Below are 17866 nucleotides of genomic sequence, written 5' to 3'. Positions count from 1 at the left end.
TCAGGTAAGAGAGGAGAAATTTAAGGAGATGTGAGGAAGAAGTTTTTCTACAAAGAGTGAATAGAATGAGCTGGAACAAAGTGCTGGAGGAGGTGCCACAGGCAGATACAATTGCAACATTTTAAGTGGTATTCACAGGTAGCTGGACAGGGAAGGCGTAGAGTGAAACTGGCTAATTCAAGCAAGTGGGATTAGTGTAGATCGATGTCAGGGTTGAGGTGGGTCAAGAAGGCCTGTTTCTGCGCTGTCGTGTTCAATGATAAAATGCTTCATCAATGTCCAAAAAAAAACCATAAGTGGGTGGAGGAAGTGAATTTTCAGTTATTATTGGTAAGCATCAAAATTCAAGCCTCGCTCACTGTTCTTTCAACATGCCCTTTATCTCTGTGTGTTTTGTGCACCACTGTCCTGACACACTCTAACAAATTGTGGCCTTTGGTCTATATTGTCTCTTGTTTGTTCTCCCAAAAGGCACCCTTGTGAGCTCCTCAAGTATCAGCAAAGTTCAGTAAACTGCGCTTGTAAACTGATCATGTTTCCGCTGGATGTGTAACAAAATAAATCGTTTTGGTAATTCAAAACCTCCAGCGAGTTTCTGCTCAAGCGTACTGCCTTGTAAACCTCTTCTCTTCATAAATAAGAGAATGAGCAAACTGATTTATACCAGTAATTCAGTGCAATAAAGCTGTCAATGGAAATCGGAACTCCGCTTGTTGTCATTGTACATTTTTGATGTCCCTAATCCAGACTGACAGCGTTATTGGAGCTTAATGCTCCCTCCACTCTGAAAAATACCTGAAATCTCCTCTGATGGCATGAAAGACGCCAGCAAGATTGGCAGTTTAAATTGTTGCAGCACTTGTTTTTACTACACAAGTTGTTGGCACTATTTATAATACGCAGCCTTCTTAGTGGGTAAATAATTACCTCAGTATCATGATTCACAAAAGTCCTGGCTGTTTATGAAAACTGTTGCTCTGACTTGTGTGATCAAATTAGCGAAGGCAGTGCATGGAATTTAGTGAATGGCGTAACGCCAAATTGTGTTCATCGGATCATCTAATGACGATGTTTGGAGGCATTTGAAAGGCTTTGAGTCCTGTCAGTGGCTGTCCAGTTCATTGTGCGGCACGGTGGCGCAGCAGTGGAGTTGCTGCCTTACGACACCAGAGACCAGGGTTCGATCCTGACTATAGGTGTTGTCTGTACGGAGTTTGTATGTTCTCCCCGTGACTACACCCTCACAATGCAAAGATGTGCAGGTTTGTTGGTTAATTGGGTTCTGTAAATTGCCCTTAGTGTGCAAGATATAACTAGTGCATGGGTGATCGTGGTCGGTGCGGACTCAGTGGGACAAAGGGCTTGTTTCCATGCTGTCTCTCCAAATCTAAACCAAAACGGAACTTCAACAAACTTGCAAATGTTGGGATCAGAAACAAAAACCAGCTATGCTAGAGAAACTCAGCAAATCGAGCAGCATCTGTAAAGGGGGAGACCAGTTAATGTATCAGGCGACTGTTTGTTTCAGACTGTGCCACAGCTACAGACTGTGTTTGTTTCAAACTCTGCATGAAGAAAGACACAAAATGCTGGAGTAACTCAGCGAGTCAGGCAGCTTCTCTGGAGAAAATGCCTGGCCCATGTAGAAGGTATAGGAAGGACCTGTGGATGCTGGTTTAAGCCAAAGAGAGACACCCAAAGCTAGAGTAACTCAGTCGGTCAGACAGCACCTCTGGAGAAAAGGAATAGGTGACGTTTCGTGTTGAGACCCTACTTCAGACTCACTTCAGACTTTAAATTCAGACAGTCTGAAAAAGGGCCTCAAACCCAAAATGTCACCTATTCCTTTTCTCCAGAGATGCTGTCTGACCCGCTGAGCTTTTTGTGTCTATCTTCCGTGTAGAAGGCTTACTGTTCTGATCATGATGAGCAATGGGACATAAATGCCGTCAACTAGGCTATTAATTCCAAAAGCTGCCCCTTGTTAGTTTTCTGGAGCCATGAGTGTCATCAATATTGATTACTACCCCTGTTGTTCTGCATTTAGCTATCTGCTTTTCACAAATCTAATTCCATTTGGCTGAAGTCATATATGCCTTAGACGGAATATTTGCCCCACCTGTAATTCCAGATGCATTGAATTTTCATCGAGGAAACCGAGAGAGATATTTGGCCTTGAATTTGTTTTCCCACAGCTATCCAAGATGAAAACACAAAGATTGTCTTTGCAACGAATGAACCATCAAACATAACAATAAAGAATGGGCCAGTGATAAATCTTACTTGATTTTTTTTTAAACATCTTGAAGCGCACATATATCATGGAAGATTCACCGAATCTAAATACTGGAAGTTCCTACCTATTACCTTGACCATCTTGTGTAGGAAAATAACTGCAGATGCTGGTACAAATCGAAGGTATCACAACATGCTGGAGTAACTCAGCGGGTCAGGCAGCATCTCAGGAGAGAAGGAATGGGTGACGTTTCGGGTCGAGACCCTTCTTCAGTCTGACCCGAAATGTCACCCATTCCTTCTCTCCTGAGATGCTGCCTGACCCGCTGAGTTACTCCAGCATTTTGTGATACCTAGACCATCGTGGTTAGCATGGACAAGTTGGGCCGAAGGACCTGTTTCATGTTGTATGAGTCTTGAGCATCTGTTGTTCCATTACTTCCCTAATATATTTAGATATACAAGCTATGCCTGGTTACCTGAACGGGAATCAGTCCTCAATATCTGTGTGTGGGCTGTGGTCAGTGTGTGGGCTGTAGTCAGAATGCATTTACACCCCAGTTTCAGACTGCACACATGTCATACAGGTGAAGCATTTGATGACAATGCTTCCATGACAACTTAGCTGAGGAAAATCTGTGTTTATTTATGAATATTAGAACATTAAAAAAAGTACAGTACAGGCCATTTGGCCCATGATATTTGTGCCGAATGGGGTGCCAAGTTAAATGAATCTCATCTGCCTACACATGATCCATGTCCCTCCCTCCCTTTATAAAATGTGCCTATATAAAAGCCTCTTAAATGCCACTGTCACATTTGCCTCCACCAGCATCCCTGGAAGTGTGTTCCACCCACCCACCACTCTCTGTATAAAAAAAAACTTGCCTCGCTCATCGCCTTTAAACTTTGCCCCTCTCACCTTAAAGCTACGCCCTCTATTCTTTGACATTTCTACCTTGGGTGAAAAAGATTCTAATGTATGCCTCTCATAATGTGATATATGCTTCCCTCAACCTCTGGTGATCCAGAAAAACAATCCAAGTTTGCCCAACCTCTCCTTCTCGCTAATATCCCTTAATCCAGGTGGTATTTTGGTAAATTGACATCCATATAATTAGTTCCAGAAAAGCTAAATGGTGTTGACATTTGCACAGCCATTCTGATGGCTTAACCAGATCACTTTCAGACTAATGTTACATTTACTGCAAAAGCTTTACATGAAACAGCAGAGCACAGGAACAAACCCTTTGGCTCACAATGTTTGTGCAAACCATGATGTCAAATTAAATTAATCCTATCTGCTTACACACAGTCTATATCCCTGTGTCCCTTATGTGTTTATGTGTCTGTCTAAATGTCACTTAAACATTGCTATCATATCTGTTCCACCAATTCCCCAGGCAACTCATTGCAGACACCCACCACCCTCTGTAAGAAAAACTTCTTTTGTAAATCACCTTTAAAACGTTTCTCCTCTCTCCTTAAACCTATGCCATCTAGTGTTTGACATTTTCTTCCTGGAGTAAAGGATTCTGACTATCTACCTTCTCTATGCCTCTGATTTATATACATCTGCCAGGTCACCCCTCAGCCCCGATGCTCCAGAGAAGACAATTTGTCCAATTCTCCTTGTAGCCAAGATTCACTAATCTAGGCAACATTTTGCAGTGGTAGCAGCAGCACAAAGTCTTTTAGCGTTTGCAAATGTGGAGTTTGAACAGAAATCCCAAAGTTTCTGTCAGTAATTCAAGCCTCTTCCTCCGGCTCCACTTTCTGCAGCTATTGCAAACAGTCTAATTTAGTTTAGTTTAGTTTAGAGATACAGTGCGGAAATAGGCCCTTCAGCCCAACGAGTCCGTGCTGACCAACGATCCCTGTAAATTAACACTATCCTACACACACTGGGGCAATTTACGTTTATACGAAGGCAATCAACCTACAAACCTGTTCGTCTTTGGAGTGTGGGAGGAAACCAAAGAATCTCGGAGAAAACCCACGTGGTCACGGGGAGAACATGCAAACTCCGTACAGACAGCACCCATAGTCCGGATTGAATCCGGGTCTCTGGCATTGAAAGCACTGCAAGGCAGAAACTCTACCGCTGCCCCACCATGCCGCCCCATGGGACATGTTGAATTGACTTAAGCTCAATACAAAATGCACCTGCTCTATCTATTCCAATGAATTCAGGTTATTTATTGCTCGATCGAAATTGAGCTGCATGTTGTTATAAACAACTAGCATCTTCCCAATCGCAGCACTTCTCCCGACCCGAAACATCACCCATCCTTTTTCTCCAGAGATGGTGCCTGACCTGCTGAGTTACTCAGGCACTTTGTGTCTGTCTTCCATATGTTGCAGCGCTAATTACAGACCTCCAGTCAGGAAAACATCCCTCCACCACAACCCTCTGCCTCCTATCTCCAGGCCAATTTTGCATCCAGTTTGCCCACCCCACTACAGATTTCTAAAACCAAAATAACTAAAAGTGTGATTTGTGACTGAACACAAGCGTTTAACCCCAATCCATACTTGGAGGTCACAACAGGTTTTAAATTAAAAGGTGCAATAAAAAAGTCTTGAGAGGCTGTTAATTCCATTTCATTAAGCACGGTGGGCCAGCAGCGACATTGTAGTTTACCACAAGCTGTAGACACGTGGCCTGTCCTATCCCTCACTCTATCATGAACATCAAGCCAAGGCTTCAACTCTTTCCTCTTGAAAAATGTCGAACAGAGTGTCAGGAAAATGCCAGTGAACCTCAAAATCGGGGTTTGCGACTGGTGAAACTATTTTTATCAACTTCTTCCATGTTAGACAACCAAAGCAGCATCTCACTAACAAAAGTCAAGAAACCAACTGATCAGAAGGGATGTGTAATAAGGAACTGCAGATGCTGGTTTACACCGAAGATAGCCACAAAATGATGGATTGACTCAGCGGGACAGGCAGCATCTCTGGATTCTCTGGTGACGTTCTGGGTCGAGACCCTTCTTCAGACTGAGTGTCAGGGTAGAGGGAAACTGGAGTCATGGATGGGTGCAAAGAGAATGTAGGGTGTGTAAACAGCAGATCAAAGCAGACGATGTTCAAAGAAATGTAGAGGGGAAGGTGACAATGAGGCATGCAAACATTAATATTAATCAGGAGGACAGTGAAACTAGTCAGAGGATTAAACTGTATTCAATGATGGGTGTCGATGGAATGAGTAAACAGCTGATGACAAGACAGGTCCATCATCCACTTTGGCAGAACTGGGCATGTGTGTGTAAAATTCATGGCCGAGGGATTTACCATGGCCTTTAGGCAGAAAAGCTAAGCTGATGATCCATCTCCACATCCTCATGAGACTCCCTCACAAAAGAAACAGTGGCACACCTGCAAGCACTGTTGGCTCACAGCACCAGAAACTCAGGTTTGTTCCTGACCTCGGATGCTCTCTGTGCGTGATGTTTGCACATTTACGCTGTCACCACGCGGGTTTCCTCTGGCTTCTCCGGTTTCCTCCCACATCCCAAAGAATGCACAGGTTTGTAGGTTAATTGGGCCTCTGCGAATTGCCCCTAATGTGCAGGGAGTGGATGAAAAAGTGGTATGAATGGATGATTTGATGGTCAGCGTGGACTTGGTGGGCTGAAGGGCCTATTTCCATGCTGTATCTCTAAACTAAACCAAGGGCGGCGTACGGCCAATTAAATTTGCTACACGCGAGACCATGCACTTGACAATATTCCAACATGAGTGCTGAAGACTTGTGCCACAGAACCCACTGAACCTCTGGCTAAGCTACCATAACAACGGGGTCTTCTTCCTGATTAAATTGCCCGTGCATGCCGTCTGGAAATAATGCCGAACAACTCCCTGTCCAGCCAATTACCACTCTGTGCAGACTGCCGGATGATGTAAGGAATTACTTTCATAAGCTCCTATGTTCTAGGAGCAGAATGAGGCCGTTTGGCCCATCATGTCTACTCCGCCATTCAATCATGGCTGATCTATCTTTCCCTCTCAACCCCATTCTCCTGCATTTGGCCCATAATCCCTGACCCCATTACTAGAGAAAAATCTGCCAATCTCCACCTTAAAAATACCAATTGACTTGGCCTCCACCACCGTCTGTGGCAATGAATGCCACAGATTCGCCACACTCTGACTAAAGAAACTCCTTATCATCTCCTTTCTAAAGATACGTCCTTTTATTCTGAGGCTATGGCCGCTGGTCCTAGACTCTCCAACTAGTGGAAACTTCCTCCCCACATTCACTTCCTCCAGGCCTTTCAGTAAAACGGAGTCCCACGCGCTCATCATTTTGGGTTCTGGCAGGTCGGGTTAGCCTCGGTCTTCATCACAGGCTTGGCCCAAACATGGAGAACAGGCTGAACTTCAGAGGTGAATGCTACTGATGTCATGGCAACACATGACGGGGAACAGCATCAACGGGGCCTTGTGGCAGTGAAGTCAATTCCATCACGGAAAACTCTCCACTGAACAGATTCATGCCAAACACAAAAGAAGTTTGTTGTGGAAGGCCAGCTATCCCTGCTTCAAAATTGCCGCTGGAGTTTCTGTGAGCAGCATTTTACTTTCAACCGTCTGGATAATTCCTCCTTCATAATTGTTCTTCTTTTGCTGAGAACTGAGACCGAACCGAGAATGTTTGCTGCTCATTGATGGTGTTTGGTCCTGTGCGAAATTCCTCAAATGGTGTGTCAGGCAGAGGGCAATCAAACGAGGGTGATAATCGGCAAGTAACATTCATGCCAAATGTGCCAGGAAATGACGATTGCAAAAAAAAGAGGATAACCAACAACTAGCCAAGAGATGGCAAATAGCAAAGCCATTGTCAAATCCCATTAGAGGTCAGCATTGACCAGAATTGGAAAAAAATGGGTCAGACACATGAAAACTATCGCTACCACAGGTACCCGTTGCACATTGATATTGGTGTATTATTGCCACGTATACCAAAATACAGTGATATAGTCATGTACGGCACAGAAACTGGCCCTGCGGCCCACTATGCCCGTGCCAACCACATTGGCAATATTGGGCTAGTCCCCTTTGCCTCCATTTGGCCCTGTAGCCCTCTAAATCCTTCCTATCCATAAATCTGTCAAAAAGTCCATTAAAAGTCATAATTGTATCCACTGCTCTAGTTTCATCTGGCATTTCATTGCAGGTGTGGACGACAGTGAAAAACAGTTGCCCAGAGGTCCCTCTTAAATCTCTCCCCTCTCACCTTAAAGCCTGTGCCCTCGCCTAGCTTTAGAATCCTCCATCCTGAGAAAAAGACTGTGAGCGCTCATCTTTTTTCATGTCCCCATGATCTTGAACACCTCCATGGGTCATCCCTCAGCCTTTCTATGCTCCAAAGAAAAAAGTCCCGGCCTATCCCATCTCTCGCTGTAACATCCTGGTTTATCACCTGCACCTTCTCCAACGTAACAACATCCTTCCTGTAGCTGGACAACCTGGTGACATCCTTCCTCTCACTCTATCTAGGAGATCAAACCATGCAAGTGGAACCCGCCTAGTGGCAGAGTAAACCTTGAATCGCTATGTGGTGTGCTGGGAAAGCACAAAGGTATCATCTTTACTTTAGTTTAGTTTAGAGATACAACGCGGATACAGGTTCTTCGGCCCGCCGAGTCGGCGCCGACCACTGATCCCCGCACATTAACACCACCCCTCACACACGAGGGACCATTTTACATTGATACGAAGCCAATTAACCTACAAACCTGTACGTTTTTGGAGTGTGGGAGGAAACCGAAGATCTCGGACAAAACCCACGCAGGTCACGGGGAGAACGTACAAACTCCGTACGGACAAGCATCCGTAGTCAGGATGGAACACGGTCCTGTGGCGCTAAGGCAGTAGCTCTACCGCTACACCACCGTGCCGCCAATCTGCCTTGATTTTAGAGGATACTTATTTCCTTGGAACCTATCCTAACATGTACATTCCTGGATATAAAAATAATGTTAAAGCAGGCAGCTTTAAAGTAGAGGCTTCGTGTCAGCCTTCCTGAAATGAGAAATTCATTCGTGCAATGCTCTGTTGCTTACCGCAAACGAGCTGAGCATTGAAAGGTGGAATTATTTTCTGATGTGTGGGATGGCAGTGATCAAGGGAATACATATGGCATTGTGAGTGAGAGGAATGAGTTCTTGCTCCTTGGAGGATCCTGTCACTCCATAAAACCGAGCGCCTTGTCATCCTGCTGCCAGCTGTGCATCTCATGCGATAAATGCGTCTGCAACTTCCTCTATGTAAGAAACAGAGAAAGACTTGTCTTCTTAACGCTCCTTCCAGACCTTAGGATAAGCTAACTTTACAACCAAACCAGCACTTCTGAAGATAGACACAAAAAGCTGGAGTAACTCTGAAGAGAAGGAATCTCTCAGCATCTCTGGAGAGAAGGAATGGGTGACGTTTCGGGTCGAGACCCTTCTTCAGACCTCTGAAGTGTCTCGACCATTGTAAACATGTTTGCTGCAGAGCCATAGAGGACAGAAACAGGACCTTCAGTCCCACTTGCCCATGCTGACCGAGATGTCCCACACTAGTCCATTTGCTTGCATTTGGCCGATATCCCACCAAATCTTTCCTATCCATATACCTGTCCAAATGTTTTTTTAAAATACATTTATAGTACCCGGCTCAACTACCTCCTCTGGCAGCTCGTTCCATATACCCACCAGCCAGTGTAGAAAAAGTTGCCCCTTAGGTGCCTAATGGTTTCCTAACAAGTCCTTGTTGTAAGGATTTAAGCAATTTCCCCCGAATAAGGTCTTTCATCTTTTATGTCCAACCATAGGTTACTGGAAAATGCAATAACAGTATTAAATCTAAGGGAAAGGCTTATAAAGAAAAGGCAGTAAGCTGGGGGCTTGGGGTATTTTAGAATTCATCAAAGTATAACCAGACAGTGATAAAAGGAAAATAGAGTATTAGAGTAAACTGGGAAGAACAATAAAAACATTTGTTCTGAAAACATAGAACAATCCACAAAGTTTGTGCCAAAAATGATGCCAAGATAAACTAACAAGGGGGTGGCACAATGGCGTTGCGGTAGAGTTGCTGCCTACAGCGCTTTCAGCGCCAGAGACACGGGCTCGATCTCGACTATGGGTGCTGCCTGTACAGAGTTGTGTAAGAAAATAATTGCAGATGCTGGTACAAATCGAAGGTATTTATTCACAAAATGCTGGAGTAACTCAGCAGGTCAGGCAGCATCTCAGGAGAGAAGGAATGGGTGACGTTTCGGGTCGAGACTCTTCTTCAGACTGAAGAAGAGTCTCGACCCGAAACGTCACCCATTCCTTCTCTCCTGAGATGCTGCCTGACCTGCTGTGTTACTCCAGCATTTTGTGAATAAATACCTTCGGCCTGTACAGAGTTAGTACTTTCTCCCCATGAAAAGTACTTTCTCCCCATGACCATGTGGGGGTTTTTTTCCGAGATCTTCGGTTTCCTCCCACACTCCAAATACGTACAGGTTTGTAGGTTAATTGGCCTTGTATAAATGTAAATTGTCCCTAGTGTGTGTGGGATAGAGTTCATATGCGAGGATCACTAGTTGGCGCAGACTTGTTGGGCCGAAGGACCTGTTTCTACACTACATCTCTAAACTACACTAAACTTCATCTGCCTGCACATGATCCTTACCCCTCCATTCCCTGGATTGGAGAATATATATTGTGAAACACGGGAAAACTGAGGAATTAAGCACTTCATGTCTGCCTCCAAGGAAAAGGACACTTAAATCTCCCGGAATTACTGGAGCCCTGAGAAGAGGAGGTAAAAAAAGTTCTAGTAGAGGCATTAATGAGCCTGTAAACTAGTAAATAATACTAGACCAAGTGGATCCGTTGGGCCCAAACCTCTCCGGCATTGGTGCAGCACCTTGTCCTCCCCCCTCCCCTCTCTCCTCAACCCCCCCTCCCCTCTCCCTTCTGCCCCACTGCCCCTTCCCCCTCCCTCCCTCCTCCCCTCCCCCTCCCCTCCTTTTAAACTTAAAACATTGAATTACTTAAAAAATATAACATCGATTTCAATAAAACTACTTGCATTATCACTAAAGTGACAATGGTGAGTAAGGTGGGCCTAAAATTGTCGCGCTATCGTGTACCGTTTTGGCTGAAGTTCAGTCACAAACAAGATAACAAACGAGAGTTTTAGTATATAGATAATAGAGCTGAGTCGTCATTATTTTATGTGTGAGAAATTACATTTAATTAATCTATTGGAACTCTTTGACGAGGAAGTTTCAAAGTAAAGAACACACGATTTAGAACATGAATGAAGAGAAATTTCTTCACTTAAAAGAACCATGAATCTTTGGAGTTACGTCAGATGCGTTTAGAAGCCCCATTGTTGACTGCATTCAAAACTGAGGCTGAGATATTTTAGATATTGGAGGAATCAAGATGATGCTGAACGGTGGTGCAGATCAAAAATCAGGTGGCCTTATTCTGACGCTTTTTTTCTTATTTCTCATGAGAAGATTCTCGGTGCTTTAATGTAAAATGTTTACAAACTTGAACAAACATCTCCATCAAAGCAGCTCTCCCTCGGTGGTACGGTGTAAAATCAGAATGACATTTGTGCTCTGCTCTCGGTTGAGATTTTAACCCACATCCGTAGCACAGAGCCCATGTCCTCAGCAGCAGCAGGATTGTGATCAAAGAGTGACTGCGGGTTCATTAAATCATGTGTTCAAACCATCACCGATGGCTTCCTCCTGTGGTGGCATATCCACAAGGATTTTATAGCAAGAGATCATTCATTATAAATAAAAGATATGTAAATTGTCATCAGTTTTCTTTGTGTTCTTAGCTGTTATTGTTGACTCGTCTGCTGGGAGCAGTGCTGGTTGTGCAGTCTCACAGCAGCGGGAAGGAAGGACCTCCTATATCTCTCCTTCACGCACTTGGGGCGAAGGAGTCTGTCACTTCCGCAACTCTCTGACCCCCACGCGGTACACTTTGCAATGTACGCAACCCATGAGTTACGGTGAGCCGTCTGCATTGAAACACCTCCCATTTTACACCAGGTGAGAAATCTATTTACCATGAAGCAGATCATGGAAGCTGGAGCATTGGTCAGTGCCCTGCCAATGGCGACGCTTTGCATACTTTGTCCATGGTAGGCAAAATAAAGAAATTTCCTACATTTCCACAGGAGATCAAGGGTGTTCATTTGTCATGGGCTCCGGATATGAACCGGGGCAGTTAAATTCTTACTTGCTTCAATCAGTAAACTCATGGATCATTTGATCAGAATCAGTAAACTCATGGATCATACGCCTCCCATTTAACACAGTGGGATAAATCAAACAGTGTGCATAAATGTAAAAATATCTTGAGAAATAGATCTGCTTTTACATTCACGTGACAACATTCCTTTTTCTATCCTGTTGTGCAGTTAAAAATATCCCCTCCCCAAACATCGGGTGACTAAATAAATGGGTTGATGGTACAGAAAATAACGCGGGCATAACAGATGAATTAAATGCAGGATAGAGGAGTAATTTACCATTAAATGGGAATCACGCAAGTAATACTCGATTGACAATAATTTCTGTTGCTTGGCATGTGCTTTAAGAACTTTAATTATTAACTGGGTTGCAACAAACACTACATTGTACTGGTACATCCCTTTGGGATCTGTCAGTTTTAGATGGTTTCATTCTATTTTTTTTTTTGTAAAACTTCCTCCAGTTTTGTAAATAACTGTTTAGAGTCTTTAATCTAATAAGTGGTAGAACACCAAATGAATCTACTGTCTGGATGACATCAAAAGGCTATGACCAGCGCAGGGATATCTGACCTCAATTCAATCAACACAGGGTTGTTTCACTCTGAGGAATTTAAATCTACATCGGTTGCCTTAAGCATTGCTCCCAATCTTTCAGAATTTCCTAAGTATGCAGACTCATAACTTGATTAATTATTGCCAGGACAGATGGCTCCACATTCACTGCGGGCTGTGCCGAGGTGATTCCCTGTCGTCCAAAGCTAATTCCACAAATAATGAGACCAATGGTGACATTCTCCCAAATACCATTTCCAGACGTGGGTCTGTTCTTAACTACGTTTGCAGAAGTGATAGCGAAGAAGTTCATGATTTTTGCACCCACCAATGTGCCAGGGTCCATCTAGATCAATATTAACTCCTGATTTTGCTTACTGTGTCTCGATAGTTTGGATCGCCTGCTTGTTCAAGAGCATAATGCTTACAACCCACTGGTATGAACATTGATAGACACAAAATGCTGGAGTAACTCAGCATCTGATATTTTTGAGATGCTGCCTGACCTGCTGAGTTACTCGAGCATTTTTTTTATCAATCTTCGGTATAAACCTGCATCTCCAGTTCTTAGATTTACATACATGTGTATTCATTTTGAATGTGTATTCAAACCTCACATGCACCCCAACCTCACATGCACCAATGGTTTCATGTACTCTTTTGTGATCTAATGAGACACAGAGCTTGGCTATTACATCCATGATAAAGTTCTCTGGTGCCAATTTCGGTGAAAGATGGTCATCTAGAAAGATTAATTCTGCTTCTCTCCCCATTGATGCAGCATGACCTGGTGTGTATTTCAAGCATCTGCAGTTTTAAATGTCCAAAATTGGTGTACTTTGAACCAAAGTCATGTTTGAAGCCCATTGTAGCACACAATTTCATTGTTCACATTTACACAATACTGTGATTTTGTATGAATATGCAATGACTACCTTTTTCAATTGTAAAATAGTTTTTTTCCCCATAGATTCACAAACAACTCTCCATAAATGTGAGCTTAATCCCTATGGATTAATATTCCTTTCCTTTCTCAATATCTTTGGTGAAATCAGCCCCCGTTTCTAAATTTCAACTTCCTACACATATGGTGTCACCAAGTGACCGGCCCATCTTTTAAAAATAAGGGAGAGAAAACAAAATCAGGTGAAGGATGTATAGGAAGGGGTTGGAGAGCCACAGACCACAGACCCCGGGCTCTCTAAATTGCGGACAAACGGAATGAGCCCAGTATGCCCACTTGCTCAGATCGGAAAGGTGGGCTGAAGGGCCTGTTTCCAGGATGTACATATTTATGACTGTGTCTGGCTTTATGGAAGTCTAGAAAAAATCTAAACAAATTTATTGAAGAGGTGAATGCCAATCGGAACAAATAACACGTAGTAACAAGGGCATGTATTTTTTTGATTATAGAAAATAAGGTTTTTTTTCTGGGCACAGACTGACTAAAAAGTCTTTAAATAATAATATTACAGTCCACTGCTGACATTCAGCTGAGCCTCTGTTCTTTTCCCATTCATAATGTCTCTAAGTGGACTTCCACTTTGACAGAAAACAGCAACAAATAATCTTGAAAAAATTGTGAAACATTTGCTGGCATCAAACATGTCCAGTTAAATGATGACTGCACTCGAGTTGATTATCTAAATCCAACACCCAATCAGAAAATTAACCTGTCCATGATATAAAACAGAAAATGCTGGAAACTCTCTGTATGTTCGGCAGCATCTGTGGAAAGAGAAACAGAGTGAATGTTTCAAATGAGGAACCTTATGCCAGGAATGAAGAGTCTTCAACCCACAATGTTAGCTCTGTTTCTCTTCCCGTAGATGTGGTGTGGCCCGCTGAGAATTTCCAGCATTTTCTGATTTTATTTCAGATTTCAAACATCTGCAGATGCTGTTTGATTTTCATTTAACTTGTCCTGATGTCAACACAATCCAGCAGCCACTGCATTACGAACACAAGGAACACCTTCATAATCTGTACACCTTCATAATCTGGAAAATGACTAAAATGACACAATCTGAATTCATTCACAGTGCAAGAGTTCTGGTGAAAAAAATGCCATCCAAATCACGAGAGAGCCTTAAGTTTTCGTAAAAACTTCAGTGATGGCTTTGGAAGGGCTTGAACGACAATTCAGCCGATCAATTAAGTCGCATTTCCATTCTTATTTCAATGTTACAAGTCTCAATTTACAGAGAGAGAGAGAGAGAGAGAGAGAGAGAGAGAGTATACATATATATATGTTGTACTAATATATATATATATTGTTGTACTAATATATATATATATATATACTAATATATATATATTAGTACAATAATATATATATATATATTAGTACAACAATATATATATATATATATATATATATTACTACAACATATATATATTCTCTCTCTCTCTCTCTCTATATATATATATATATATATATATATATATATTAGCACAACAACGCGTCAGTGGAAATATTTTCCAAAAGCGTTGGTCGCATTTCGGGGGACAATGTTTGTGCCGTCACCAAGCGGTCAGAACGCGCAATTACATGGTGGAGATTGTAAGCAATTCAGCAGTTAAGAGTTTGTAACGGAAATAGAGACACGAGAAACTACAGGTGCTGGAATCTTGAGCAAAACTCAAAGTGCTGGAGTAACTCAGCGGGTCAGGCAGCATCCATGGTAGGAATGGACAGGCAACCCTTCTTCAGACTGAGTTCCCCCGGCACTTTTTTTTTGCGACCAATGGAAATAGTTCGCTGATGGGGAAATGGGACAAATTAGTCCAATGTGGGATTTTTAAGTAAGATACAGAAACGCAGTCTTCGTTTTTAAATATAATTGCAGTTACAAAGTTCAGAATCTATTTGTCATCGCATTAAGGGAACGAATCTTCACTTCCCAGCGCCAATCGATTTGTGTGGTGAAATGTAAATCCTATTTGTGTGGACTTACATGTCCTTTAGTAAGTCGCAATGTTCTTACCATTCAGAACTGAAAGTGTACAAACCCCATAGATTTGAACTCAGCTGACTATATGTATAGTGTAATGAAATTATTGGATCCACGTTGAGAATAATGTTTGATTTGTTCTTCTGAAAATTAGACAAAAAAATTAGATACACAAACAACAGCAAATGCTGGAATCTCGAGCCAAACGCAAAGTGCTAGAGGAACTCAGTGGGCCAGGCAGCATCCGTGGAGGGAATGGACAGGCGGCGTTTCGTGCCGGGACCCTTCTCCAGAAAATTAGGATGAAAAACCTTGCTGCAGATTTAAATTGTTGCTGAGACTGGGGAGAGATGCTGTTTCACAACATGAAATACCGCAAAATGTAGATACATTAGAATTGGCTATCTTTCCTAATGGAAGTGCCAATGGACAAACCTTCGAAATAACCTTGATCAATATTATGTATTGTAGGAAAATAACTAGATGCTGGTACAAATCTAATATTATGTATTGTGCCACTGTGCCACCTCCCAGATATTTTGAACAGACACCTCATTCTTTTAGACTTTTTGATTGCAGTAATATCAATTCTGCATCTGAACGTGCCATGTATCCATTTTCCTGATTAGTTTATGTCAGGGTTGATGGAAATTGTTCCGGAATTACGTTGCCGAACTAAATTTTGCATCACGACCCTAATGAGTAGGTAGAAAATGAAGAAGTGCCACATTCTTAAATGCAATTAATGTCTGTCTGACCAGAGGTGAAATGAATTTCGGCAGTTTTCATCCCCTTTCCCATTGGAGACCAGTGGGTGGATTGTAATTAACTGGGTGGTGACCCAGTGGAACATCTAGTGATGTAGGAAATGCAAATATTACAGAGGCAAGAACGCCTTTGGGATTGCGGTTGACGCATTTGGTTGTACAGTGGGAGGAGGCGTGGAGAATGAAATTCTTCGCTTTCTTTAACCCTTTCAGTCTCGGCTCCCGTTCTGCATTGGGTACGATTAATGCCTCCTATTGTTAGGCTGGGCACGGGGGGGGGGGGGGGGACACATTATGAATTCCTAACACTGCTATCCTTGAGCAAGTCAAACGTCTTTTTTATTGAACGGAAAGCACTTTAACTAGAAAATAAAATTATGGGCATAATAAAACTTCTACTTCCAGCTGCTAAAAGGCTAAATTAACATTGACTTTAAAACACATCATTGCATTAATAGTGGAAGGCTATGCACAGAAAATCAATGGCTGCTTTCACTTCTGAACTCATGCTTCTTATATAAGTCGTGGTTGGAAGTAAATAGAGGTCTCGGAGGAGCCTTTACGCACCAGTCTGCCTTGGAATGACTGCGCACGGACGTCACTGGGAACTCTCTCTAACCATCTTTAATCGCCCATTCATAAAACGCGCAGGACAGGGGACAGACAGGTTGAGATCAATAATTATCACCCAGCCAAGACGATCAACTTCTCAACGGCCGGGGGCTTTGCAGAGAACCCCCAACTCGGATGTTGGAGGAAAAAAAGGGATTGCATTTGATTCCTTATTGCTCGGGGGTCCAATTCGAAGTTGCACAGAACATTGAAATATACTCGATCGAGAAGCGTGCAACCGCGCCTTTCTTGACAGCTGCTTTTCGCCTTTCGATCGTTAAAGAATAACCGTAATTTTCAATGAACACGTTGAAGATTATAAACACGATATGTGATTGTATTTCTCGGTCCATGCACCGTTACACACCCTGGTCTCCTGCACACTGCCGTCACACATCACTGAAACACTCACACAATAACCACGATAATCAAACACGATAGATACCCTAATCGCTATTTTTTTTTGGAAAAAAATCTCGCTTTCTATTTTTGCAGAAGGCTCACTGAGAGTGTTCTGCATCGCCGCCAATCACCCACTTACCTAATTGCAATTCACGCCGTTCATCCGGGGCACTCGCAGGCACACAATTGCAACTCCTTAATTTTGATTTAAAACCGAGCAATTTATGAATGAAACTGGCTGGGTCACACCCACACGCGGGGTAACGTGGTGTTTGGCTCGCTCATGTGGTGTGATTGGACGACTGCAGTGATGGCCAGGGTGGGAGGGGACGGGGAATGATGCTGAAAAGCTGAATGATGCAGCGAGGACATGCTCCATGAATATTACAACCCTGACATTCTGGGGCTGTCTGGAGCTAGACTGGAAATTACTGTCGCGTAATGCAAGGGGGGGAAATCACAGACTACTCTGCCTCAACGCCGACGGCAGGGCGTCCCTTCCCTCTTCAATGTCCAATAAACACACCCAGGGATAGATACACAAAATGCTGGAGTAACTCAGCGGGACAGGCAGCGTCTTTGGAGAGAAGGAACGGGTGACGTTTCGGGTCCAGACCCTTCTTCAGACGTCGGCAGAAGGGTCTCGACCCGAAACGTCGCCCATTCCTTCTCTCTAGAGATACTGCCTGTCCCGCTGAGCTACTCCGGCATTTTGTGTCTTCCTTCGGTGTAAACCATCATCTGCATGCAGTTCCTTCCTAAACACACCCAGGGACAAGTCTACCAGCAACTGTTATGTTACCTGCTTCAACTATCAAAGATATCTATAACAATATAACACAATTTAAAGGCATTTGGACAGGCATACGGATAGGAAAGGTTTAGAAGGATATGGGCCAGTGTAGATGGGGCAGATGGAACTAGTGTAGACGAGGCATCTAGATCGGCACAGGCAAGTTGGGTCGAAGAGCCTGTTTCCATGCTGTTTGACCATGATTCCATGAACTAGACTCTCTCTTACTGCTTCATCCTCTGTGAAATGTTGTGTGAACATTTTAAGTAGTACTCCCCTCACTT

General features: G+C 43.1%; 1 protein-coding gene across 4 annotated transcripts in view; it reads right to left on the bottom strand.

The window, feature by feature from the left end:
- Positions 1-17035, bottom strand: part of cbarpb (CACN subunit beta associated regulatory protein b) — a 169423-nt gene extending 152388 nt beyond the window's left edge. For 2 of the 4 annotated variants that reach the window (XM_078423654.1, XM_078423655.1), the window contains exon 1: positions 16929-16977. The gene's annotated coding sequence lies outside the window, so the exon portion shown is untranslated. Of the gene's footprint in view, positions 1-16928 lie in introns of all 4 variants that reach the window. The other 2 variants (XM_078423656.1, XM_078423657.1) reach the window with 2 other exon arrangements.
- Positions 17036-17866: the final 831 nt, after the last annotated feature.

This window comes from Rhinoraja longicauda, chromosome 28, assembly GCF_053455715.1.
Source record: "Rhinoraja longicauda isolate Sanriku21f chromosome 28, sRhiLon1.1, whole genome shotgun sequence".
In the NCBI taxonomy this organism is placed as follows: Eukaryota; Metazoa; Chordata; class Chondrichthyes; order Rajiformes; family Arhynchobatidae; genus Rhinoraja; species Rhinoraja longicauda.
Note: the sequence above shows the minus strand (reverse complement) of the source record. Positions and strands in the feature narration are given on the sequence as shown.